The sequence below is a fragment of the Peromyscus californicus genome, unplaced genomic scaffold, assembly GCF_007827085.1.
Source record: "Peromyscus californicus insignis strain IS unplaced genomic scaffold, ASM782708v3 Scaffold_14__1_contigs__length_90479793_seg_2, whole genome shotgun sequence".
Classification (NCBI taxonomy): Eukaryota; Metazoa; Chordata; class Mammalia; order Rodentia; family Cricetidae; genus Peromyscus; species Peromyscus californicus.
In genome coordinates, this window is record NW_026294436.1 from 19,559,136 (window position 1) to 19,584,784 (window position 25,649).

General features: G+C 49.2%; 1 long non-coding RNA gene across 1 annotated transcript; it reads right to left on the reverse strand.

The window, feature by feature from the left end:
* Positions 1-53: 53 nt before the first annotated feature.
* LOC128109685 (uncharacterized) lies at positions 54-19,012 on the reverse strand. The gene is made up of 3 exons (XR_008217893.1): positions 14,487-19,012; positions 13,086-13,271; positions 54-8,038 (listed from the first exon to the last, which is right to left on the reverse strand). It is a non-coding gene; the product is annotated as an uncharacterized LOC128109685 (long non-coding RNA).
* Between the last annotated feature and the right edge of the window lie 6,637 nt (positions 19,013-25,649).

Below are 25,649 nucleotides of genomic sequence, written 5' to 3' on the forward strand. Positions count from 1 at the left end.
TACTACTTGTTTGTTTATTTATTTATTTGCCTTTTTTTTTTTTTTTTTTTTTTGAGACAGGGTTTCTCTGTGTAGCTCTGGCTGTCCTGGAACTCACTGGGTAGACCAGGCTGGCCTCAAACTCAGAGATCCATCTGCCTCTGCTTCCCAAGTGCTGGGATTAAAGGTGCATGTCTCTACTCCCAGCTACTTTATTTTATTTTAAATTGTGGCTACACACACACACACACACACACACACACACACACACACACACACGCGCGCGCGCGCGCATCATCTAGCCACTTGTGGTGGTACACACCTGTAATCCCAGCACCCAGGAGACTAAGCCAGGAAGATCAGGAGTTCCTGGCCATCCTGGGCTACATAAAATATATATATTCCAAACCCTCTGTAAGTGTATGCAAATATTTACAGTGAACCAGCTGCCTTACAATCTGAAGCCTCTTGCCTACACTTTCCTCCTAGCCCAGCCTCCGCTTGACCTAGCCTATGATGTCAAAAATCCTTGCCAGTGCTAATGTGCACGCGACAAACCACTTTCCCGATCATCTTTCATCTTAAAACCTCAAACTGGGTCACAAAACAGCTCCTTGCTGTCTCCTGCGGCCGGAGTCACAGCCATTCTACCTCCTGTCATTACAGATCTGGCTATTCCGGGTACCTCCCTTGCAGATGGACTCAAATCGTATTGTTCCTTTTGTGGCTGGCTTATTTCACTTAGCACAATGTCCTCAGGGTTCACGTGTGCTGTGGCAAGCCTCAGAACTGTCCTCCTTTTCCGGGCTGATCATGATCCCCTTGTGCAGTCACGTGGTGTCATATTTATCCACTGTCCATCAGTGTACAGGACTGCTTTCACCTCCTGGCTCCTGGCTCCTCCCGACTGCTTTCAGTTCCAGAGGGTGAACACTCAGGGGCAGGATTGCTAGATCACTTTGTTAAACGTTTTTAATCGTGGAAAGAGCGGCCATTCTGTTTTCCACAGGGGCTGCCCCATTTTACATCCCGTCCACACCACACAGGAAGGATTCCCCTGGCTGTAGCCTGCTTTGTATTTTAAAAAAATAGTTGAGAGCCAAGGGCTCCCCAGACCTCGGGGCTGGAAATGACAACCCAGGACCTCAGCTGCTGTTCCAGCCCCTTCTCTGACTCTCTTCAGAGAACCCCTCACCACACACACACACACACACACACACACACACACACACACACACACACACTTCTGGAGGAATCTCCTGCCGTTACTCAGCTCCTGAGGTATCATGCCTTCCAGCAGGCTCGGGAGGAATAAAGAAAATGAAGGCCTTGAGGGCAATGAATAAAACAAACCCTTAAGAGCATGGCCACCCACTCCTGTGCTCAGCAGGCAGGCGGGAGGCGTCAGGAGACAGGTGGGATCCCATCCTCCTGATCTTGCCACAGTGATGCATGGTCCAAGACTTGATACGGAGATGAAAGAGGAAAGATCGAGGCCTGTAAAATGTCTCAGCTGGTAAAGGTGCTGGCCACCAAACCTGATGGCGTGAGTTCAAGTCCCAGGACCCAAGGTGAGTCCTAACTCCGTGTTCTCTGACCTCCACATGTGTGCGTGCACACACATACAAACCCGCCGAATATTCAAGTCTTAAGTGTAATAATTATTAGTCATCATTGTTGATGACTTTTTTGTTTTGGTGTTTGCTGATTCCTTGACTTATTTATTTATTTTATGTATATGAGTGTTTTGCCTGTATGTATGTTTGTGTACTGTTCGCATACCCAGTGCTGAAGAGACCAGAAGAGAGCGTTGGTCCCTGGAACTGGAATTACAGGTGGTTTGTAAGCCTCCCGGTGAGTGCTAGGAACTGAACCCTGATCCTCCGCAAGAACATTTACTCATAACCGCCAAGCCTTATCTCCAGCCACGACTTTCTTTTTTTCTTCTTTTTAAATCTTTTAGGCTGACGGGAAAATTGAGCAGAAGGTACAGAATTCCCACATAGCACCCCCTCCATGTCGTGTCCTCCTCAGTGTCCAGCCTCAGGGTGAGCCGACTATACAGCCTTCAGGGACACATCACTGTCACCCAGCGCTCACTCTCAATGCTTCTGTGCCTTGCTTGGGTTTGGGCAAATGTATGACGTCACGAGCCAACCACGGCAGTGCTGCCCAGGGCAGTCTCACTGCCTGAAACTCCACTGTGCTGAGGTGGAGAGCATGAACCTCATTCTGTGGACGGAGAACCTGAGACACAGAAAGTGTTTGTGACTTACCCTGTCTCAGGCCCAGAGTGTGGACCAGAGTCCAATGTTTCCAGAGCTATGGCCTCTGTGGCCTCTGGTACCTCCTTCGTTGTGGCAAGTGGTGAAATCTGTCCCCAAGCCACAGCTCACAAGGGGCAGTGTGGAACAGGGGACTAAGATGCTTCCCTGCTCTGGTGGAAACCCCAGGCTCTGACGGCCTTTACCATCCTCTTGATGCCAGGGAGAAAACCTGGGATCGTTCAGGCAGAGACGTCGGAACAGAAATCCTCCTGAGTTTGGCAGGAAACCCTGCCGCCCAGGGCTCCTATAGACTGCACCAGGTTTGAGAATCCAAGTCTTCCCTGCTCCTGGCTGCAGGGCCCCCAAGTCCAAACTCAGCAGGGCACAGCAGTCTTCACTGTGCTGGGAGGGAGATGGCTGCAAGCCTTAGAGCGGCTGTGTATTTGATGCCACAGGGTCCGGCCTGGAGACTGCCGTGCACAGTTCTGCCCACCTGGCCTGGCCAGAGCTGAATTCTGCTCCCAATTCCACCTGACTCCCTAAAGTCGGTGTGCCTGGCACTAAGGAATTCAGAGTATTAATGCCCCGACTCATGAGCCTTCCTACTGGGGAATAACCTCACCACCATGGCTCTGTAAGCAACCCTGACTCCCACCATAAACTCACAATCATTCTTAAAATTCACAATAAGGGGGCTGGAGAGATGGCTCAGCGGTTAGTTGTTCTTCCAGAGGTCCTGAGTTCAATTCCCAGCAACCACATGGTGGCTCACAACCATCTGTAATGAGATCTGGTGCCCTCTTCTGGCCTGCAAGCATGCATGTAGGCAGAATACTGTATACATAATAAATAAATCTTTAAAAAAAAAAACCTCACAATAAGCCAGAGTGAGAAGGGAAGCCACCACCCCACACCTGCTGGCACAACCAGAGTACTGATGCTAATGCCCAGCCTTAGCACCTTCATCATCCCAGCACCTAACATTACAGACCCTTTCCCCGTCCACAGCTCAATACTGTCAGGTGGGCAAGGCAGCATTTCTCTCCCCAGATAACAGATAGATAGGAAACCCCAGTCTCAGAGACATTGGATAATATACTCAAGGTCACACAGCGGAGACCCAAATCTAGGCCTCTTCCTGGTAATGCACAGACTTCTTTACTGCTGGCAAAGCTGCTCCCCAGGTCCAGGCAAAGCACCGAGCTACTGAGCTCTGATGCTTACAAACTCAAACGCACATAATAAGAGAAAAAGCACCCCCTCGGGGGCAGGGGCTCTAAAGTTCTCCGAGGGGTCAGGCTCCTCAGACTCCCTCTCTCATTGGCCACCCTGGAGACTAGACAGCATCCAGGACGGAAAAGATGAGCAAATGCCAGAGAGGAGGAGAGCTGAAGCCTACTCGGCCTTCCTCTGCCTGCTGCACACACTAGGGTTCCCCCGGAACCCCCCATTGGAGGACTCCAGAAGGTCAATGGAGTAACCATCGGGAGCCACATGCAATCTCAATTAGGAGGAAATCAAAGGCAATTATCATAGGCTCCATGGGAGACATGCGTTACAGAACTGAAGCCACCAGCCGGCAGTCAGAGGCTGGACAAGACCTGTTCAGCGGTGCTGGGCCCTAGGGCTCGGAGACTGCTCCAAGTCCTGCCACAGGCTGCCCTCTGGATGTCTGGGTTTCCGCACAGGTGTGAACAGCCATCTTTATCTCCCTGTGGGGCAAACGAATGTGGAGAACACAATGCAGTGCAAAGCTCCATTCAGTCTGGACTTTGGCTTTCAAGTGAGACTGGAAAGATGTGGGCAGATGAGGCTCAGCCGCTGCTCTGGCTTTTCCTGCTCCGCCGTGTGCGCATCTGCATACAAGCACCTGCGGACTCCTCAGAAAAGACAGTCGCCAAGTACCCCACACCAGCGCAGCACTCGGTTGTGTGCGGCCCACTCCCCTTTCCTCTCGCCCTGGTACTTAGATACCGGCTCCAGAATCGCAGGTGACCCAGGGAAGCCTGCAGGTCTTGCCCTCTCCTAGGACTTCCTGTTTGAGCCATGCTCTTCAGTGATTCAGTCAAGAAGACCAGACCGGTGACAGAATTTCTCTTGCCAAAAAACCTAATGTGAGGTGAAATGGGATTAATGACTGCAGTGTCTAGACAGCAAATAATAAGCCTGAAACTGCACTGGCTAGTCTTCACCTTGCTTGACCTGAGAGTCACAGTCTGGAGAATTAGAGCTCCTTCGGTATGGGGTGGGGCTAGGTAGGACCAGGATGTATGGTGGCCTCTGAGACCCAGAAAGCCGTGGAGAAGAAAGGAGGAAAGTTCTCAGCTAACACTTAGAACCGCACGTGTGAATTAAATAGGGAGGTGTGTTTCCACTGAACAAAATGGGAATGCTTTCTCTCTAAAATTTTCATCACATTTATTGTGCATGTGCATGTGCATGTGCACACACCTGGCATGGATGTACGGAGGTCAGAGGACAACTTGCTGGAGTCACTTCTCTCTTTCCATCATCCAGATGCCGGCACTGAACTCAGGTCATCAAGCCTGGTGACAAGGGCCTTCACCCACCAAGCCATCCTTCAGCCCAGGGGAGACTTTATCTAACAGACACACTAGCTAACACGGGGCTCCTGGGAGGTGACAGCTGCAGTTTGAATATGTACTCGAGCAGTGCAGACAGCACTCAAGCTGCAGAGTCCAAGGCTTTTTGCCTTGGTTCCTGGCTCTGTTATTTACTAATTGTGCGACCTTGAGCAAGTCCTCGAAGCTCATCGTCACCATTGGTCCGTGCGTGTGACAGGTTTGAGCTCACGTGCGGTTAGTGCACAGAGAGCAGGATGCCTCCGAATGTAAGCCCGGACAGATTTCAGCAAAGGCGGCTTCTAACTGGGGAATGCTAACAAAGGACGTCCCTCCTGGCTGGGGACAGGCTAGACAATCACCGCAGGTCAAAGGACATCTAGATTAATTCACTCTTTTATTTATTTATTGTTTTTACCACTCAGTGTATGAGCTACTGTGGCAGAATCCATGCTAGATCCTGACTGGATGAGAGAACAGAAACTGCCCTCCACTCTCTTCCCTCCCTAGCACGCAGTACACATACTGCCCCCAACACACCTCACCATACTGCAACACTGAGCCCATGCCAAGCATGAACGGAGCTAATGGCTTTTCGCTCACTCTGGTCACTGCTCCCGACTCACATACCATCTCACTGGTTGTCTCTGGGCTCTTTTAAGAAAATGTTTTATGTTTTGAGTGTTTTCCCTGCATGTATGTCTATGAACCACATGTGTGCCCGGTGCTTACAGAAGCCAGGAGGTGTCGAATCCCCGGAGCTGGAGTTATAGCTGCTTGTGAGTCACCATGTGGGTGCTTGGAATTGAACTCAGGTCCTCTGGAAGAGCAGCCAATGCTCTTAATTGCTGAGCCATCTCTCCAGACCTGCCTCTGGACTCTTGATCTATCTGTAGCAGCAAGGTCTCTCTGCCTAGTTCATCAGGAATCTAACCTTCGGCAAAGAAGCAAGCAAAGACCAAAGGCCGGCAGACCCCCATCACTATAAAAATCACTGGTTGATGGTAGCCTTATTCCACTGGGAATGCCTGTTCTAGGAGACTGTGAAACCCTTCCATGTCAGGGAACTCAAATCACTGGTTGGCTGGTGGTACCAAATCATGAGCTCAGGGTTGATTTCTCCTTCAGAAAGTTGGACATTCAAAAATGGCAGTATCTAGGTAAGTCTCAGTGAGTCCATGTGGTTAAGCCCAAGCTGCTCCCTCAGCTGAGTCACCAGAACCACTGTTTTGCAGCAGACTAAACAAACCCTGTGTCACTGGTGATGAATATTAACGGACAGGCAAAAAGTGGGCCATCTTGTCTACCCGGTTACCAGTAATAATTCAGTGGATATCGACAGTGCTCACTCCAAGAGGCTCATACACAAACCCTTTTTCCTAAAAGTCCCTATCACCAAGCCCTGAATCTTACCCCTCCCAGATTCAGTCCATCTGGCTGAATCATTCACAACGCAGAGGAATCAGTGAGACCCTTGCCTCGGGCTATCTGTCTTTCCGAGTAAATGAATCAACAACCCGTTGTGGCCAACTGGCAGATTTCTGTTTTCTACCCCATGGCTACTCCTGAGGAGAAATAGTACTAGAGTTGTTTACTTTGAGCGACTATCACCATGTCATAAAGAGTTCTGCAAAGCCATCTCTGTCTTCCTCCTTGGTCATTCTCCACGCAGCCACAGTGTCAGTCAAAACCCACTGGTCTCCATCCTCGCCTTCCCTGTGAAGAGTGACAAACAGAGTCACTGTTAGATGTGTCCTGTCATGAAGACCCACAACACAGCCCAGTGCCCAACCGTGTTTTTCTTTTGTCTTTTTCTCTTTTCTTTGATCCTCTGACCTCTCCTTATCCTTCCAGAAATGTCCAGGTTTTCCATAGCCAGTTTCTTCTTTTTTTTTTCAAAGAAAAAAGTATAAAATATATTTCTAAATAAGATGGTACAGAACAAATTCAGTTTTAAAAAGTTGAATATTTCAGTTATTATTTACATAATAATTCCATCACAAATTCTATTTTACATTTTTTTACAGTTTACAGCCACAGTAAATGCCTGTGTGAAGGTCAGAGGGAACTTTCGGGAGTCTGGTCTCTCCTACTATGTGGAGATCGAACTCCGGTCTTCCGGCTTGGAGGCAGGTGCCTTTACCCTCTGGGTTAGCTCATGTCAAAAGTCAAAATTGCTTTATCGAATGGCTCTGATTTTTTTTTTGCATTATTGCTATTACAAGCTGGATGACATTCATATGAATTTCTTCATAGTAAGTATATTTCGTTTATTTATGTACTTGGCATCCATTATGTTTAAATTCTGGTGTTTTGTTTTGTTTTTGTCATTCGAGACAGGGTTTCTCTGTGTAGTTTTGGTGCCTGTCCCGGATCTCGCTCTGTAGACCAGGCTGGCCTCGAACTCACAGAGCTACGCCTGCCTCTGTCTCCCAAGTGCTGGGATTAAAGGCGTGCGCCACCGCCGCCCAGTGCATAACTAGTTTCTACTGCTTGCAATAAATAACTATAGGTTAGGGATGTGCGCAGTGGCAGAGCACTTGCCAAGAGGGCACAAGACCTGCTTTCACCCCCAGAACCACAAAAAACAAAACAGAAGCAGAAAACCAAGGAATTGTTCCTTCATCATTCGTGATCAAAAACGATTTCTTTTGAAAATCATTTCCGGGGCTGGAGAGACGGCTCAGCGGTTAAGAGCACTGACTGTTCTTCCAGAGGACCTGAGTTCAATTCCCAGCATCCACATGACAGCTCACAACTGTCTGTAACTCCAAGATCTGACGCCCTCACACAGACATGCATGCAGACAAAACACCAATGCACGTAAAATTAAAATAAATAAAAAAGGAAAAACAAAATGTTGTTCTGGAGCTGAAGATACAATTCCAGGAAGACGGGAGAGCCCAAGGCTTTGGCTCCACACGCTGAGGGGCGGGTGCACTTTGGTTAGGAGAGACTGACCACGTACCCCAGCGGCCTAGGTCATCTATGTCATAAGCTCCTGAAGGACGCTTGGGTGCGGCTACGCAGCTGCCAGGCCTTCCTCCTCACACCTCAGGTCAGTTTGAGATTTCTGTCTGGAGGTTTAGATTCCAAGGAATGCTCAGCTAACAAACTCCCCTGGAAGTTCACTGACAACAAGGTACCTGAATTGGCCAGAGGATGATGTTCATGTCCCCGTGGACACCCTGAACAGAGTACATAGAGCCGCTGCAAAAAAAAAAAAGAAAAGAAAAGAAAAAAAATCATTTCCTTATTTCTTGTCTCTGCCACTAAAATAAAAATTGCAAATCAGCAGAGGTCTTTTTCTGCTTACCTCCTGCCACCCCCTAAAGGGAGGCAGAGTTCGGACACGTGGCCTGTGTCTTACCCTCCATGCCCTATGCACTGAATACCTGTGGGAAGGAGTGGTAAAGGAGAGCCCCATGGAGCCTTTCCCAGGAGAGCAACTCCAGTTTCAAATTCCAAACCGCAGATTCCAAGACCAGCTCTCTCTTCCCTTCCCCTGTAATCTCACCAAGCCTGGGTAAATCTCAGGCGGAGTGTTGTAAATCTTTAATTACATGAAGATTGCAACCCAACCAGCGAACACACAAACAGTGTTGATAAATATTTAAAATTGCTACAGCAGCAGATCTGAAGGGATTAAGAAAAGATATATTGGAGTGACAGTTATTAAACACTAAATCCCTGTAAATGTTACAGAGCAGATAAATACGCAAACTCCTGACAGGCACTCTGCTCTGCGGCTGAAAGATGGGGAGGGGGCATCTGTTCAGGGGCATGGTGTCAGGGGAGGCAAGGGGATTGGGGAAGGGGCAGTCACTGGCGGCGGGTTCTCCGGCCCTGGCCCTCGGAAGCATTTCCTGCCTCAGTCCCCTCAACTACTGTCTCCTTGGAAGTGCAGTGGACAGTGGGATGGAGAAACAAAAGGAAGGAAGGAGAGACAGAGGGACAGAGGGACGGAGGGACAGAGGGACAGAGGGACAGAGGGGCGGAGGGAGGGAGGGAGGGAGAGATGGAGGGACAGAGGGACGGAGGGGCGGAGGGATGGAGGGAGGGAGAGATGGAGGGACAGAGGGACGGAGGAACTGAGGGACAGAGGGATGGAGGGACAGAGGGACAGAGGGATGGAGGGACAGAGGGACAGAGGGATGGAGGGACAGAGGGACAGGAGGACGGAGGGATGGAGAGACAGAGGGATGAAGGGACAGAGGGACGGAAGAACGGAGGGACGGGAGGACGGAGGGATGGAGGGACAGAGGGACGGGAGGACGGAGGGATGGAGAGACAGAGGGATGAAGGGACAGAGGGACGGAAGAACGGAGGGATGGAGGGACAGAGGGATGGAAGGACGGAGGGATGGAGGGACAGAGGGACAGAGGGAGGCTCCACCATGAGTACATATGGGGCTATCAGACCCTTCCCTAGTGCTGTCCGTCAGGTTGTCCCGTTCTGGACTCCTCTGGACTCCGGAACTAGCCCATCTGGTCACCACCACTATACAATCCTCTAGAAGGAAACCAATCTCCTCCCATGAATGTCTTTAATTCTTACTTATTGAGTCACCCCTCCCCACTTGCACACTTACTGACCCCCTCCTTCACACATGCACTAGGACATGCATCCTTTCAAGCATTCTGTCCTTCGTCGTCGTGTGTGCTCTAATTCACCTCTCAGTTACTCACTGGCCAAGTGCTTACTGAACACATCTTATAATAAACAGGAGAGATGCAGAGCTGAGCAAGGCCCAGGCCTTGTCCCCGAGAAGGGAGTAGAGATACATGTCTACTGAGAAGGGAGTAGAGATGCAGGTCTCAGAGGGTAGGAGGAGACGGGAGCTGTGTTAGGATTCTCTACAGAAACAGAACTGCTGGGTGGTGATGGCGCACGCCTTTAATCCCAGCACTTGGGAGGCAGAGGCAGGCGGATCTCTGTGAGTTCAAGGCCAGCCTGGTCTACAGAGTGAGTTCCAGGACAACCAGGGCTATACAGAGAAACCCTGTCTCAAGAACAAAAAATGATAGAATGAATATATAATATGTTAAATAATTTATTTATTACAGTGGCTTACGGCCTGTGGTCTGGCTAGTCTTGCAGTGGCTGCCTCGCCACAGAAAGGCCGAGAACCTCATAACTGCTGGATGTCTCAGCAGTCCCAATCTGGTGCTGGACTCCTGGAAGATTCCTGGAGAGCTACTTGCCTTTCATCTAAGTTGGAATCCTGAAGAAGTTAGATTTGCTACTGGCCGCAGCAACAAGATAGACAACTTTGCCGGTAAAAGGGGGGCGGGACAGGCAAGGACAGGGCCAAGCTGCCCTCCTCCATGTCCTTTTACCTGCAATGCCACCAGAAGGTGTGACCCAGACTTAGGGTAGATCTCCCTGTTTCAAATCATCTGATTAAGGAACTCCCTCACAGGAGTGCCCAGCAGCTTGTGTTTTTAGTTGATTTCAGATGTACTCGTGTTGACAACCAAGACTAGCCATCACAGGGACCACAAAGATACAATGTGGCAGGATCTGGGTGCTTGAGGATTTATAGAATGGCTATCTGCCAAACACCACAAGGTTCTGTTCCTGACAGAGTACACTGTTGTTGACACGGAGGCCGGAATCACACACGCACCAAAGTTGGTGTGTGGAGGTGAGGAAGGCACATGCAGAGGCCGTGGGAAGTCGGGGAAGGCTTCCTGCAGGAGGTAAACGAAGAATACTAGCAAAGTGCCCATAGGCTCCTTTGGTTATCACAGGCCCCGCCCCATCCCACCTCACCCCAGCCCAGCCCAGTCATTTTGTTTGTTTGTTTGGTTGGGTTTTTGTTTTGTTTTGTTTTGCTTTGCTTTGCATGTTTTAAGACAGGGTTTCTCTGTGTAGTTTTGGTGCCTGTCCTGGAGCTCGCTCTGTAGACCAGGCTGGCCTGGAACTCACAGAGATCCGCCTGCCTCTGCCTCCCGAGTGCTGGGATTAAAGGCGTGCACCACCACCACCACCACCACCCGGCCCATTTTTTAGGAGTTAGAACACTGGAAATCCAATCATCTAAGATCACAATAGCAATGGCGGAACAAGATTAGAATCAATGACTGAGTCAAAAGCCACAGACTTTCAAGTTCACCCAACTGCTTCCTACCCCGGGGCAGGGGTGGAGCAGGCAGCCATCCACCTCCCCACAGTAGAGAAGAAGAAAATTTTCCCCTCTAAACATAGTGTGACGAGATGATTTTGCTTATTTATTTGATATATGATTTATGTTCAGTAAGATGCACAGGTTTTAAGTGAGCAGTTTAATATGCTTAAAAAGTGTATACCCCAGATAACCAGCACATAAATCAGGATATGGAATAAATATTCCCATTGCCTCAGAAAACCCCCACTGGGTCTACCATGCTCTCATTTCTGCCACTGTGGATTCACACAGATGGTTCTAGAACTTACATCAATGACCTTAATTGCATGCACGGTTTCTCTCCTTTAAGGTAATTAAGAGCAGGTTTCATATAGGGCACTCCCTAAGAAATCTCTAAACGCAGTGAGGTCAAAGGCCACCAAATTCTGGCTTACTGCTGACTACAGACCACCCAAGTCCCTTCTTGCCCACCCGAACTCTCTGTTAGTCAAAGATGCAGACCTTCCATGCTCTGTCCTATTACCTCTTTTTGCATAAAAGGGACATCCTCAGCCTGTGCTGGTTATTGGGTGACTCCCTCCAGCCTCCCAAGCAAGAGAGGGCCCATTCCCGTCAGCCTCAGGATTCCTCCCATCTTCATGCCTGCCTCATGCCTCCAGGAAGAGGATTCAAAACTGGCCCAGGGAAGCCCACCCACTTCCTCGGAGTCCTGGACGCCATCTTGTATCTGGCTTTCTCTAAGGTGGATACAGTCTTTTCCAGGGTCTCTGGCTTCACCTCAGCTTCTGTGTGAACCTGCCCCTTGTCTCTGTCAAAGCCATCATCTCCACATCCCTGTTTCCCACATGGAGTATCTGCTCCCTTGAAGGGCAGGGATGCTCTGACTCACCAAATAAGCATGCCAGCTCAGAGAACCAGCCTTGTAGATCAAAGGCAGGACATCGGGCATTCCCCAAGGAGAAGAACAAACCCTCAATTATATTTTCACCACCTGGGAAAGTGACCTTTGTACATCAGAATATATAGTAAGGTTTTCTGGCACAGGGTGTCTGGTAAGGCTGTGGGAATTCTCCAAGAGTATGTAACAGTGGGTACCACTGAAGTGGTCTAGGCCTGGGGGGGCGCGTAGGAGGGGAGTGCTGTGGATGATTGATTGATAAATAAAACACTGATTGGTCAGTAGCCAGGGACTAGCAGAGAGGAGAATTAGGAGAACAGGAAGGCGGAAAGGAGGAGACACCAGCCTGCTGTCCAGGGAGCATCATGTAAAGGCAGCAGGTAAAGCCACGAAACACATGGGGACATATAGATTAACAAAAATGGGCTGAGTATAAGAGTAAGAGCTAGACAATGATAGGCCTGAGCTAATGGCTGAGCAGTTTAAATAATATAAGCGTCTGTATGTTTATTTTATAAGTAGGCTACGGGACTGCCAGGGCTTGGCGGGACCCGGAGAGGAAAACTCTAGCTACAGGGGAGCACTCAGGTCTCAGTGCCTCTGAATACCCCAGTGTCTTCCCCTAAAATATACTGTAACAAAGCTGGAGCCTCCAGGGATGGTTGATTGAATATTTTTAATTGATGTCCTAGACATCCCAAAATAACTATCTGCAGTTCAGGCTACCTGCTCTCCAGGCAGCTCAGTACTAAAGTGCCCAGTGGTATCCTTCCAACACACCCAGGAAAAAGACTCAGACTCTGACCCACCGATTATTTTCACCAGAATAAAAGCAGGAGCTGAGGCAGGATAGATGTTTCGGCTCTAGTGTGTATCAGTCAGTCAATCAACAACCACTCAGGTACCCTTCAGGGCAAGCACTGATTGCATCCACTCTGCTTTTACCATCTGCTCCTCCTATCATTTCCCATAATGTGCTTGATAACTATCTCTCTATCTATCTGTCTGTCTGTCTGTCTATCTCTATCATCTCTCTCTCTCTCTCTCTCTCTCTCTCTCTCTCTCTCTCTCTCTCTCTCTCCCTTCTCTTCTTCCTCACCCTGTCTCTTCTTCCCCCATCTCTCCCTCTCCCCCTGCCACTCATTCAACAAAGATGGACCATTCTTGAGAAGCAAGTTGGTGCTGAAGAGCCCCCCAGTCTGGGTTTGAACCTCAGTTCTCCTACTTACTAGTTTGCGGATATGAGTCTCATGTACCATATCTGTAAACTGGCAACAATCCAATACTCTCATGAGCTGCTGCAGAGGGCGGATGAGGTCCCAGCACCAGGCTGTGGGGACTTGGAAGGGTCCTTTCTCTTAGAGTTTAATTCCTTCATTGGGGTGGAGATGATGGCTGCCTCTATGGCACAGCATCTAAAATGATATTAATTAGAAAAGTATTTGGTTTTTGCTTTTTTTTTTTTTTTTTTGGTTTTTCAAGACAGGGTTTCTCTGTGTAGTTTTGGAGCCTGTCCTGGAGCTCGCTCTGAAGCCCAGGCTGGCCTCGAACTCACAGAGATCCGCCTGCCTCTGCCTCCCAAGTGCTGAGATTAAAGGCGTGTGCCATCACTGCCCGGCTTGCTTTTATTTTTGTTTCAAGACAGGGCCTGTCTGTGCGGCCCTAACTTGCCTGAAACTCACTATGTAGACTGTAGTCGGACTTTGCTTTGGGCCACCAGCTCACAAATAATGACCCAGAGACTTATCATTAATTATGAAAGCTTGGCCTTAGCTTAGGCTTGCTCCCAACTAGCACTTATAACTTAAATAAACCTGTTTTTATTCATTTACATTCTACCACATGTTATTTACCTCCCCTCCATTCTGTATGTCTGACTCCCTCCATGTCTGGATGGTGTCTCCCACCGCTCTCTTCTTCCCAGAGTTCCTCTCTCTCCCCGGAAGTCTCACCTATTTTCTCCTGCCTAGCTATTGGCCACTCAGCTCTTTATTTAATCAATCACAGAGACATATCTTCTTCACACAGTGTAAACAAATATTCTACAACAGTAGACCAGGTTGGCTTCAAATTCCCAGAGATACGCTTGCCTCTGCCTCCCTCGTGCTAGGATTAGAGGAGGGTTACCCATGAGTGTTTGGCCACTTTGGTCTACATAGTAAACTCAACACCAGGCCTAGACTGTAAGACCCTGCCTCAAACAAAACAAGACAAACAGCCCCAAAACAACCCTAAACAGTATATTGCAAGCAAGGCATGGTGGCATGTGCCTGTAATCCCAGCACTCAGAAGGATCACAATTTGGGGCCAGCCTGGGCTACATAGTGAGATCTTGTCTTAGGGAAAGCAGATATATTGAGGAAGCTGCACACATCTTATTGCAATAAAGGTATTTGTGGTCACTACTTCTTCAGAGAAACTCTGAACTCCCAAGTCCACCCATTGCTCAACAGATCGGGAACACGCTGCCCCTGAGCTGTCCTTCTTCCTCAAGAAACCCAGGAGCCCTTTGATGAGTAGGGGCACTGGTACTGGGTGATCATAAACATGGCATCTTCCTGGGCTCCAACCTCAGGATCTGTGAAATGACCACAATAAAAGCATTGGCTTTGTGGGTTATTCACACATACCCTGGCACAAGGTGAGGCTCACTTATTGCTCTGCTGCACAATGTGTGGGGTTGGAAAGATGGTGCAGAGGTTAAGAGCACTGGCTGCTCTCCCGGAGGTCCTGGGTTCAATTCCCAGCAACCACAACCATCTGTAACTCCAGTTTCAGAGAATCCGATGCCCTCTTCCGCCTCCATGGGCACCAGGCATGTGACACATATGTGATGCACAGACATACATGCAGGGAAAACACCTATACACGTAAAATAAAAATCAATAAATTCTTAAAACAACCACACTGCCCAAGTTCTGGGCACAGGGGTGAATAGATCATATTCAGACTTTGGGATATTTATGGCTTGGCAGGAGGTGGGCAGTCCTTAGAAAGCACTGCGTCAAAACAACTGGTGGTGATCCTGCAGCCCTCAGGGCAGGGTCCTCTCAGGCAATAACCTGCCACCCAGGGGCTGGGCCTCAGGGCAGTCCTGATCCAGCACCAACTGCCCCCTTCCTGGAGGCGGAGACTGAGTCCCTGAGTGCACAGGAGTAGTGTTCGCCTGCGCTACATCAGTGTCTGCACACTCCAGCCAGCACCATGAAGGCAGACGGCAGCAATTTCCTACATAAAACATCTTTATGGACTTGCAAATGCCAGACTCTCAAGTTCTCTCTCTAGAGTGGACTTGCCTGAGTAAGCTATGCTGCCCCACAGAGGCCCCTAAACCAAAGGCTGGGTGGCGTGGTAATTGTCACCCATAGGCCTAGCTAGAAGTCTAGTGGGACTGAGGTAACAGTCAAGCTTGAAGATGGTCCCTGCCCTCTCTCTCAGGCACTGTGCAGCTTGGATATCTGCACACTTGTGCGTGAACTCCCTAAACCTCCTTCAAACGTACACTGTCTAGGGGATTCCTACACCAGTGGTCCAGCTGCTTCCTTCCCGCTTCCTTTCCAGGAACTGCACATCTGCATAGCAATTACAGCAAGACTCCAAGGACCCTGTGTCCTGTGCTCAATGAACAGCAGCACTGACTGGATCAGCCATGCACGACCCACCACAGTCCAGGTCAATCAGAGTCCCTCCCTACGAATCTGGATTTGGAAAGAGATTCTACCGTGGTCTTGACTTCGCATTAGCTTCAGATCTGCTAGAGGTGTCCTTTCTCGCCATGCACTGAAGCATGTACAGAAAGCCCATCTGCAACAAGAGAAAAGAAAGAATCTGATCCACAAAGAGAAGGCCCATTGCATCCCTGCCCCTGGGTTCCAAGAGCCCATTAAGATTCTTTGCACAGGTTCCTCTTGTTTGTTTTGAGTTGGTCCTATTACTTAAAGCCAATAAAGAGGTCATGCAGTGTGACACAGCTGTTCCTAACTAGGGGTGGTTTTGTTGCCAGGGGACATTTGGGACTATCTGGAGGTATTTGGGGTTATGAAAATGGGGAGGAAGGGCACCACCATCACACCATCATCTAATGGTCAGCCAGGGATGCTGAGCCATCTCACATATCAGGACAGATCATACAGTTAGGAATCATCCAGTGCAAGATGTCAAGAATTGTCAAGTGCTGTTGTCAAGGGCTCCTGGTGACTGACTGAAGACACGGTGCCTCAATGGTGAGGCACTTGCCAGCATGTGCATGGCCCCAGCACCCAGGACAAGCAAGACAGGAGCCCTCTTGTGCTTTACTTTTCCATTTTGAATATTATTTTGTCTTGAATGACAGTGTTCTGGTGGGGAGAATTCTCATACCTTCCACAGCAGAGCCCTGCAGATTAGTGCCACCGCTCTGAAGAACCTTTAGTCTACATAGGGCCCTTAGCATTCCACTCCTAAACCTGTGAATTATCTGGTAGAAATAATCTTTGGTAGAAAATCTTAAGTCTGAGACTCATACAAGGATTGATGCAGAAGGATGTTCAGGGCAGCTCTATTTAGATTGTCAATAAAAGGAACCAAAAGACTAGAGAGATGGCTCAACAGGTTAGAGCATTTCTGTTCTTGCAGAGGACCTGGGTTCAATTCCCAGTAACCACATGGTAGTTTAACTGTAACTCCAGTTCCAAGGGGATCCAATATTCTCTTGTGACCTCTGTGGGCACAGGCATTCACATGGTGCACATACATCCATGCAGGCAAAACATTCATACACATAAAATTAAATAAATAAATAACCAACCAACCAATCAAACTAACAAAAAAAAACAAAAAACAAAAAACAAAAACAGGCTGGAGAGATGGCTCAGAGGTTCAGAGCACTGGCTGCTCTTCCAGAGGTCCTGAGTTCAATTCCCAGCAACCACATGGTGGCTCACAACTATCTCTAGTGGGATCTGATACCCTCTTCTGGCATAAAGGTGTACATGCAGCTAGAGCACATAAAATAAATCTAAAAACAAAAACAACACAGAAGCAACACAAATATCCAGCTCTGTCACCTGAGTCATGTTGCATTCATACATTGTGAATTCATACATGGTGAATTCATACATGAGGCATTTATACATGGTGAATTCATACATGAGGCATTCATACATGGTGAAATTCATCAAACATTTTCTACAGCTATTTCAAAGGAATGGACTAGTTTTTGTTTTCATATATTTAAAGTATGTTTCCAATTTTCCTACAGTAAATATGTATTACTTTCCTAAATTTTCTATTTCATGCCTGTGGGTGTCTTGCCTGCATGTATGTCTGTGTACCACTTGCATGCCTGGCGACCAAGAACTCCAGGAGAGGGCATGGGCTGCCATGTGGGTGCTGGGAACTGAACCCCGGTCCTCTGGAAGAGCAACCAGTGCTCAACTGCTGAGCCAGCCCTACAACCTCATATATTACTTTTCTAACTAGAGTTTTAATACTAAAAGAAATGACTGGCACTAGAATTGGGGGCAGTCTAGCCGTGGTGCTTTATCCAAAAATAAACACGTGCCAGACATTGTAAACAGGAGTGAATGGGGTGCCTGTCCCCAGAGCGCTTTGGGTGGTGAGGAGGAGTACTGAGAAGTTTTTAGCCACCTGCAAATTCACTGTCACAGAAAGAGGTGGTTTCACAGGTGACAGTGTGTGTTGAGAGTTCAGTAGCTATCGTGATCAGACACGCTCTAGTCAAGAGTGTCAACAGAGGACAGCGGCCAGTTCAGTCAAGATCCATGTTCGGATGCCAGAGTCCATCAGCTGTCTATTCTACTCCCATGGTCAGGAGAGGATTCTGTGAGCATGGTGCACTGGCAGACAGGTCATTTCCATGGGGTGGAAAAGCAGGCATCACCCAGAGAGATTTCAGGGTCAGGACACACAAAAGGAAAGGTTCATGCAGGGAACAGCGAGGCCACAGGTTGGGCATCTGGTGGCAGGGCCAATGGTTAGATTCTCTGTAGTGTGGAAGCTGGCCCGACCCAGGGCTGGGCAAAGAGATGGTCACAGATGCAGTCTCAATGGCCAACAGGAAGGAAGAGAGGAGAAAGCGACAACCATCGGGGGAAAAAAGTCTTTATTGCAGGCTGACATAACTGCAGCTCTGGCCAACAAGGAAACTCCCCCTACTCCCTCAGCCCCCAAGACTAGTACGTTAGGGAACCCAGAATGTGGGAAGCAGGGTAAGAACTGTGTCAACACTACAGATCCAATCCTGGGGACATGGAGACAGAAGTGAACCAGGATTTGTAAAGTCTCCCGGGTCTGACTCTTCCCTGAAGTGACATCAGGGAGGCCCCTGCCTTAGTGGTGACCACGAAGCCAGGCTGGCTATCAAAGGGCCAAAGCTAGAGCACAACTGACCGGCTTGGTAACCAGCCGCACAAACTGGAATAGGCCTTGAGGCTAGTAGATGCCTGTGGCCGGGTACCCTGGGTCGCTTTCCCTGGAAGGCCCTGGTTTTTACTGCTTTAATAGCTAGCCAAAAAGCTCCACTCGAAGAAAGTCACTGCTGTTGGTGGGGACATTCAGGTCCCCTCTGTGACATGCAAGCTCGTGTGGAGAAAGTTTTAGGACAGCCCCAGCTGGCTTTCGCTGTCTGCTTCTTTGCTTGGTTCAGGACTATCTGGGGTTGGAGATTTACCTGCTTCTTTGCTCGGTTCAGGACTATCTGGGGTTGGAGATTTCTAGAAGAATACATTGCCAAACATCCAGTGCAGAACCTGGGTAATCTGCCTGTCACAGGGTCAGACATATATCCTACACACACACACACACACACACACACACACACACACACACACACACACACACACATCCCAAACATGTCTTTACTTCCATCACTCAGGGAAGTGAGGAAGTCAGCGATCTCCCTCCTCCTCAAGTTCTCTCTGGGCCTCCCCTGCTCAGAAGGGTGGTGTCAAGATAACACAGGTAAACAGACCTCTTAGGAACAGCCAGCGGGCTGAGAGAGGGCTCAGAGGTGAAGAGCACTCACTCCTTGCTCTTCCAGAGACTTGCCTTGGATTTCCAGCCCTGACGTGGCCATCTATTTGAATAGATCGGTTCTAAAGGACCCAGTGCCCTCTTCTGGCCTCTATGGGTACTGCATGAAACTAGCACAGGTAAAACACAAAAACGGGTATTTTTGGTTTTTTTTTTTTTTTTTTTAGAAATAGCCAGCTCCTGCTCGTTGCTGCTCCTGCTGCAGTTAGGCTAATTTGAGATATAGATGTAAAATGCAAAGCGTCCCATGTTCAAATCAAAACTGCTGTTTCACTCATCGCTCCCTCGACGGGAGCAGCAAAAGACCAAACACATCCCATCCCAGATGTCCATGGTAGCCTGGTGCCCCTAGTTCACAAAGCCCAGCCCTGACTCATCCCTCCTGGGACCTCCCATGACCCTCCTCTCAATTTGCATATGCTCTTCTCTGTATTTTCTGCTTTTGCTTCGCCCTAACCCACCACCAATTCCTTGGACACAGACAGGGTGTCTTGACCTTTTTTTTTCTAGTATGGTGCTGGGAACCGAACCCAGGGCTTGCACAAGCTAGGATCCCATTGTACCGAGGGGTCACACCCCCAGCCAGGCATGTTATTGATGATTCAGCAAATGTGCATGAAGTTTTGTTTGTTTGTTTGTTTGTTTGTTTTTCAAGACAGGGTTTCTCTGTGTAGCCCTGGCTGTCCTGGAACTTGCTCTGTAGACCAGGCTGGCCTCGGAGATCTGCCTGCTTCTGCCTCCCGAGTGTTGGGATTAAAGGCGTGCACCACTATCGCCCAGCTCAAGGATTTTAATGAATGAGTAAATAACAGAATGTCTATGGATCATTTTTTACAGTCTTGGGAAGGATCGTTATTAATAGTTTACTCCAGGGTTTCTCATTAATCACCCACTAATCTCCACTAGGCTGTATGGGGCCTTGTAATGGAGTCCTGCCCTTGAGGACCTCACAAGGGAAAAGAGAGAGAAGTTGCAATGTAACCTTATCACTTAGAAATTACAAAACCTGGTGTGGTGACGCAATCCTTTAATCCCAGCACTCAGGGGGCAGAGGCAGGCAGATCTCTGAGTTCGAAGCCAGCCTGGTCTACAGAGTGAGTTCCAGGATGGCCAGGGCTACATGGAGAAACCCTGTCTTGAAAAACTAAAAAAAGAAAAAAGAAAGAAATTATAATAACACAAACTTATTAACACAAATGTGTGCCAGAAAGGACTGGCTCTGAGCTGTGGTGGTGTGGCCAGGGATCCTCCTGATGGGAAGGACCCTGGAGCTCTGCCTTGTCTGGGACCCAGCTCTCCAAGCCCCACCCACTTGGGTCTATCCTCTGCCTCTAACTCCCTTTCTGCCCTGTCGCAGACACTCCCGCTCTGGCTACCAAGGTGTCACAAGGCCACATTAACCTGTGTTGCCCCTCGCCTAGGCCTCACCATCTGCAGAGGTTATGGGTAGCTGAAGCTGTAAGACCAGGATCCCCAGACACTCTTTGGCACCCACCACGCCCTGGACTGAGTAGTCCTGGTTCTACTGAAAGACCCCCGAAGGTAGTCTTCCCTCTGGAGAGACCCTCGCCCAGAGATCACACCGAGACCACAAGTCAGATGCAAACAGCAAGAGGCTTTATTCCGGAACACGGGTACCCGGGGCGACACAGTCACTCCAGAAGCTCAGGAGGCTGGCGCGCCCACGGGCTGGAGTGGAGGGTTTTTATATGGTCGGGCAGCAGAAGGGCGGGTTTACAGGGTTCTGATTGGACGATTCATATGAGGCCATGGTTTACAGGGTTCTGATTGGACGACTCATATGAGGCCATGGTTTACAGGGTTCTGATTGGACGACTCATATGAGGCCATGGTTTACAGGGTTCTGATTGGACGACTCATATGAGGCCATGTTTTACAGGGTTCTGATTGGACGATACATATGAGGCCAGGTTCAAGCTCAGGACAGCTCGTGGTTTTTCCCCGAGCTCAACACGCCTGCTGACTTGGCTCTTATCTAGGGTACAAGTTGTTTTTCTGACCTTTTAGTTCCCTGTTCTGGGGCCAGGTGGCCGACCGCAGATACCCTGTTTGTTCCTGTGCCCATGTCCTCTAACTGAACTTTCCCCGTACTTTTCAGGCCTTGCTCAAAATGGCGTTAGGCTAAGCAAGTATGCTGGGGCCTTTCACTACGACCCGCTATGTGGCCTTGCATATTCACTTTATCCCAGCCACTTTATACTCAGCTTCCCAGAGTACAGAAAATGAACAACAGTAGTCAGCGAGATGGCAACATTTACAGGAAAGAGAACTGGGCATGATTTCTAAAGCCCTCAGAAGATGACTAAGCCATTAAGAGCAATTGCTACTCTCCAGGGAACCTGGATTCCGTTCCCAGAACCTGTGTGGTGGCTTACAACCACCTGTGACTCCAGTTCAGGGGATCCAACCCCCTCTTCTGACCTCTGAGGGTACCAGGCATGCACAGGGTACACATACATACACGCAGTCAAAATGCTCGTACATGTAAAAAATAAAATAAATCTAAAGATTTCTCAATAATGTAACTGTTTACCTCTAGGGCCCCTAAAATTCCAGTTCTGTGGGGGCTAGACGAGATGGTTCAGAGGTTAAGATACTGGCTGTTCTCCCAGGCCACCCGAGTTCAATTCCCAGCACCCACGTGGTACCTCATAGCAGTTCCAGGAGATCCACAGACACAAGGCACAAAAATGTTACCCAGACTATATGCAAACAAAATACCCATACACATAACCCCAGGACTGTGCAGCTAGGGCTGGGTTTGGCCTGGGCTGAGTGGGTTTGTTTACTCAGACATTTCATGGGCCCTCATTCTGGATTCCAGAGTCTGACCTCCCATATTATACAGGTACATTTCAGAATATTTTCTATGTACCTGAGTGAAGAATTAAATGAACTTATGAATCTATTGGGAAAATTATCATATTTTAGCCTCTAGTCCAATAAGACACAGAGGCAAGTCTAGTTACCCCAGTGGAAGAAACCAAATCCAGGGAAGGGAAGTGATTTGCCAAGGTCATCAGCAAGCTAGTGGGACACCCCAGACCAAATCCATACCATCCTCTACCACATGGAGACGTTTACCATCTACTAGTCTGTCAGCACTCAGTATCCAGAGTTGTACCAAAGGCCTTTCTAGTTAATTCAGGTATTTGTCAGGTTTGGGGAAGACAGTTCTGGAAGATGGTCCTAAGTGTCGAAAACTGTGGGCTGGAGAGCTGGCTTAGTGGCTAAGACATCTTGCCGTGACATCATGAGGACCAGGGTTCAGATCCCAACATCCATGTAGCAAGTTGGGCATCCCATGCACACCTGTGACCCCAATTCCAAAGGAGACTGAGACGAGAGGATAGATGGTATTTGCTGGGGTCTAGCTTAGCCAAGAAAATGTGAACCCCAAGTTCAGGGAGAGACCCTGACTCGAAGAAATAAGCTGAGGGTGACAGAAGAGAGCACTGGATACCTTCTTCTGCCTTCATGCTCACATAGGTGCACACACACACACACACACACACACACACACACACACATACATGAATGCATGCACTCAATAATACATATAAATAAATCTTTTTTTGAAGGGAGAAAAAAATGTCTATTGCTCCCAGGGAATGGATCTAACAAGTATGCAATCTGGAAACTCTGAGACATGGAGGTCATTTTCCCTCTTCAGGTCTCCCTATCCTCCCCTGTGGAGAGCAAGCAGCTGTCCTCACAATCTCTAAAGTCCCTTCTACCCTAACTGTCATCCTCAGGGCTCCTGAGCACTGAGGGAGGAGGGTGAAAGGCGGAATCTAAAACCCAGCCTTCCCTCCCTCCATGCAGCCCCCGCCATCTTGCTTCCTGTTTCCATGAAGTCCTGTCCAGCCCCGGCTGTCAGCACTCCAGCTGGCTGGGGTCAAGGGAAGGGGCCACTGCCTGCACTCTAGCAGCCCTGTGCACCTGCAGGGCAGGTGTGGACCCTGTGACTTGTTCTGCACTCTGTGTCGGTCAGCTGTTGTTGCTTCATCAGAGGACCCGACGGAAGCAAGTGCAAAGAAGAAAAGGGTTTTTTTGTTTGTTTGCTTGTTTGTTTTTGGTTTTTCAAGACAGGGTTTCTCTGTGTAGCTTTGCACCTTTCCTGGAACTCACTTGGTAGCCCAGGCTGGCCTCGAACTCACAGAGAGCTGCCTGGCTCTAAGAAAAGATTTCTTTTGCTCACAATATCAGGGGCTTCAGGCCATTGTGGTGGGAAGTGGGGGGAGGATGTGGTGGGAGAAGGGTGTGGTGGGGGGAAGGGTATGAAAGAGAAGGGTGTGGTGGGGGGAGGGTGTGTGGGAGAAGGGTGTGGTGGGGGGAAGGGTGTGGTGGGAAGAGTATGACTGAGAACAGCTCTCGCTCTCTGTCTCTCTCTTTTTTTTTTTTTTTTTTTTGTGTGGAGCTGAGGATTGAACCCAGGGCCTTGCCTTTGCTAGGCTAAGCACTACCACTGAGCTAAATCCCCAACCCCAAGAACAGCTCTCATAATGGAGGCAGAGAGGTCTGCTTTCTCTTTTCCTTTTATTCTTTCCAAGCCCACAGCCCACCGCATGATGCATCCACATTCAAGGCAGCTCTCTCCCTCTCTCTGTCTCTGTCTCTGTCTCTGTCTCTGTCTCTCTCTCTCTCTCTCTCTCTCTCTCTCTCTCACACACACACACACACACACACACACACACACACACACACACACACACACACACATATCCCTCTAGGAATGACAACAGCCCCACCCTAAGGCATGCTTTGTGTCTTAGGAGCTTCTCAGTACAATCTAGTTGACAAGAGCAACCGCTACATACAATAACATCCTGTGTCCTCTCTCCTCCCATCCTCCAACCACAGGAGCCCAGAGAGGCCAATGTAAAAAAAACAGCCAGAAACTCTTTGCTGAGAGGCTTGGGTACCAGGGAGAAGACCTCAGGCCTCTGCCTCCTGGAGTCTCTCGGTTCTGTATGTGCTGTGGCCCTTCTTTCTGTGGGAACTGGAGAACAGTCAGGCCAGCCTGCCTGAGGCAGGTACCAAAGCCTAGAACCTCTCAGCGACTGGCCCAGGCTCAGGATGAGGCATTCAGTCTCCTGTAGAAGTGGTTGCCAGGCTAGCCTCCTCTGCTTGCCAATAGTTGGTATCCAGAATGGCAGTCGAGTTGACAGTATGGAAAAGAGGGAACTTTTGATTCCAGTCAGTCCACTGGATGGATTCAGGGAGAACTCAAATATCAAAACTAGCACAGACGAACATCAGGAGTAGCAAGGGGACGGACACACACACACACACACACACACACACACACACACACACACACTGCATCAAAGAGCAAACCCCCAAAGGAAGAAGGCTTCCAAAGCACTCCCACGGCCCCCTGTCACCTTCAGTGCCTGGCACACAACCCCTCTCCTGTTGAATCTTTGATTAAAAGAATGGGACCTGCATCTGCATGCGAGGCACTGAGGTGGACTGGTGGACTTAATCTGCCCGAAGACTGGAAGTCAAAGCTGACTCCACACAGTACTCTTCACTCTCGGGGGAGGCTGGTGGGAAGAAAACGGTTTGGAGACCCACAGAAAGATGAGGAAAGAGAAGATGGCTGAGTGGAGGAAGGTATGAAAAACGAGCAAAGAGCACAATGCCAGGCCAGGCCCCGCTCCCGGTGCCCCCCTCATTCCCAGCCTCAGTGATAACTGGTGCGCTATGTCAAGCCACTGAGGCAGAAGTCCCTTGCCTCTGTGCACATGAGCCAACTGAGGGTCCAGCAGCTGAGGTTGGAGCAGTGAGCCTGGCCTGTGCTCACGTGGTCTTTCAGTCAGACCTTGAGGGAAAAGAGTTCACTAACCACAGCTCTGTGAGTGAGCGACTGCTGTGACTCAGGTTGACAGATGTGGTATGGAGAAGCTAAATGACTTCTGTGGGGTCACACAGCTAGCAAGCAGTGGCACAGGGACTTGATTCAGGGCAGCTTACTTCCAATGTCCCCGTTTTTCACTCTCAGGAACTTAGAACCTCCCTGATCACACGGTTTCCCTCTTGGGCTCCACACCTCACCTTTGCTGCTGCCTTGCCTGGCATGTCCTTGGGATGGGGTTCGTCTCTCACAACCAAAGGGAGTCTAAGAGAGTGTTTTTGTGGGAGGGCAAAGTGGGTTTTTGTAAGCACGTGGACATTGGAAGTAGACTGCCCGGAATCAAGTCCCTGTGCCACTGCTTGCTAGTTGTGTGACCCCACGGAAGTCATTTAGCTTCTCCATACCACATCTGTCAACCTGAGTCACAGCAGTCGCTCACTCACAGAGCTGTGGTTAGTGAACTCTTTTCCCTCAAGGTCTGACTGAAAGACCACGTGAGCACAGGCCAGGCTCACTGCTCCAACCTCAGCTGCTGGACCAGCCAGCAAGCTCCCATCCAAAGCATTCCTGGGCCATGCCCTGGGCCGCTCCCTGATAGCATCCTCCCAAGGCCACATCTGAGAATAGGAAGGACCACAGAATGAGGCAGGGATTAAATAGTCCAAGAGTGCAGGGATAGAGTGGAGAGAATCAAGAAGGTTGGGAACCTGCACACGGGGACACTCATCCCCTGCATACACCCAGGAAAAAGGATGTCTACTGGCTTCACAGAGAGGATGCTGAGCTATGGCATTGCAGGGAGAACCTGGCCCCTGAGTATGGCTGCCCATCCTCACAGTAGCTGCTTCCTCCAAAGAGTGGTTTAAGTTAAACGCTCCCT